This window comes from Oratosquilla oratoria, chromosome 14, assembly GCF_046742065.1.
Source record: "Oratosquilla oratoria isolate Oo_2021 chromosome 14, ASM4674206v1, whole genome shotgun sequence".
Classification (NCBI taxonomy): domain Eukaryota; kingdom Metazoa; phylum Arthropoda; class Malacostraca; order Stomatopoda; family Squillidae; genus Oratosquilla; species Oratosquilla oratoria.
In genome coordinates, this window is record NC_134790.1 from 4,753,181 (window position 1) to 4,755,680 (window position 2,500).

Here is a 2,500-nt window from a genome sequence, read left to right on the forward strand (position 1 = left end):
CGATGAACGACGACGACGACGACGACGACGATGATGATGATGATGATGATGATGATGATGATGATGATGATGATGATGATGATGATGATGATGATGATGATGATGATGAAGATAATGACGACGATGATGGTGATGGTGATGATGATGATGGTGATGATGATGATGATGATGATGATGATGATGATGATGATGATGCTTATGATGATGAGATGATAACAATTATGACGACGACGATGAACGACGACGACGACGACGACGACGATGATGATGATGATGATGATGATGATGATGATGATGATGACGACAACGATGATGATCTCGACGATGACAATGATGTCGACGATGACGATGATATTTATGTCAGTGGTGATGACGATGATGCTTATGATGATATGATATCAATAGTGACGATAATGATATGATGATAATGATGATGATAGTGACGATGATGATAGTGACGATGACGATGATGATGATAGTGACGATGATGATAGTGACGATGACGATGATGATGATGACTATAATGATGACTAAATGATTATGACAATGGTGATGATGACGACGACGAAAGTGATGACGTCTATCGAGTGATACAGATTTTAAAACATTTCAGTAATTCCCCCAATAGCTAGCCAGAGCATGGACGATAGCAGTATGTGATACAGGTTTGGTTGGCTGATTTGGAAACGAAAAGTTGGTGACGTCCACGTAATTGGCTCAGGTGTAAATGGTCGCCGGCACAGCTCTCGCCTCTGTCGGTGTAGGAACGTCAGTAAATGTTGCAAAAACAGGCCTTGCGACATTTTCATTACAAAGTTGGATGACGTACAAACTACGTTTTAACTACCTCTGCGTGGAAATACATCAACCTAATCTTCGTTGCTGTTCTATTATAGTTTGTATTGCTTCATAAATGGGTTTGCTACGTGCATGTATACTAGTGTATATATAATATGAAAAAATCCCTCTGTTGGAGAAAATAAACGTGAGAAGAATAGAATTAACTAAACTGTATATTTCGACCACTCTCTGTGATCCTCTTCAGCAGATGAAGAGGACCGCAGAGAGTGGTCGAAATATACAGTTAATTCTATTCTTCGTCCGTTAACTTTATCCGACAGTGGGATATTTTCATCTTACCTATGTGTCACGACATAGTTCCCCTCGTTCGGAAATGTATTTTCTCTCCCTGCTTCAGAGAAGAAAATACTCAGGAGAATAGAAAGTCTTAAGAAGAAGATCACCAACGCAGAGTATGCAGTGATTTTTAATAGAATATATATATGTGTATATATATATACATATATATATATATATATATATATATATATATATGTATATAATATATATATATATACATATATATATGTATGTATATGTATATATATATATATATATATATATATATATATATATGTATATATATATATATATATATAAAATATATATATATATATATATATATATTTGTTGCTCTCTGTATCCAGCTCTGTTGGAGACCGGGCATCAAAGGCAGAAATTTATTGTTGATTGCTTTCATACAGCTGGAAATTGTATTCAGAATATATATATACAATAATCATTAATATGTTTCTACATATATACGTAAATAATATGATAAATGCATATATATTCATCTATACATACAAATATACATATACACGTTCATCTCATGTTAATACATATTGTGTATGTGTGTATGCGCGTATGTACGTGTTTATGTATTCGTATGTTTATATGTTTACCTTAATTATATACACCAAATAGTCGTATACAGGGAAAGAGCAACACTCGTGGAATCCTGTCCCATAGATGTGTGTGTGTGTGTATGTGTGTGTGTGTGTGTGTGTGTGTGTGTGTGTGTGTGTGTGTGTGTGTGTGTGTGTGTGTGTGTGTGTGTGTGTGTGTGTGTGTGTGTGTGTGTGTGTGTGTGTGTGTGTGTGTGTGTGTGTGTGTGTGTGTGTGTGTGTGTGTGTGTGTGTGTAAGCGCAGGGTTCGAACCGCCATCCCTTTGACCTTGGTCGCCCGGCCAGCGAGTATCCAGATATTCGTATCTTATACCAGAGACAAACGATATAAAAATCATCCAAAACATTTTAACTAAATTCTCAAAATCTTGAAGGTAAGAACACCATAACTAAAAATGTATTCACTGTGAATCCTAATTTGACGAGGTACATTGAAGATAAGCTCTCAGAACCTAAATGTAACTAAGAAAAAGAGAAACGACTTCGAAAGCTTCACAGTCAGCACAGGTGATGAAATGGGAGCAAAGTCCGAAATCTTAAAACTCAAATAAACAAACACTTAATCAATGTACTACCATTTCTGCTAATTTCTTCTTAGTTCATAGAAGAAGGGACGCAATTTCGAAAACCTCACAGTCGGCACAGGCAATGAAATGGAACAAAGTCCGAAATTCTAAAACTCAACTAAAAAAACAATACACTATCATGTCTGCCAATTGATTCTTGGTCATTAGAATCCACATTAATCCCTC

The 2,500-nt window shown here is 36.0% G+C and overlaps 1 protein-coding gene across 12 annotated transcripts in view; it reads left to right on the top strand.

Moving 5' to 3' along the window:
* Positions 1 to 2,500, top strand: part of LOC143032713 (putative 3',5'-cyclic phosphodiesterase pde-5) — a 407,947-nt gene that overhangs the window by 262,650 nt on the left and 142,797 nt on the right. The gene's annotated exons all lie outside the window — the stretch shown is intronic.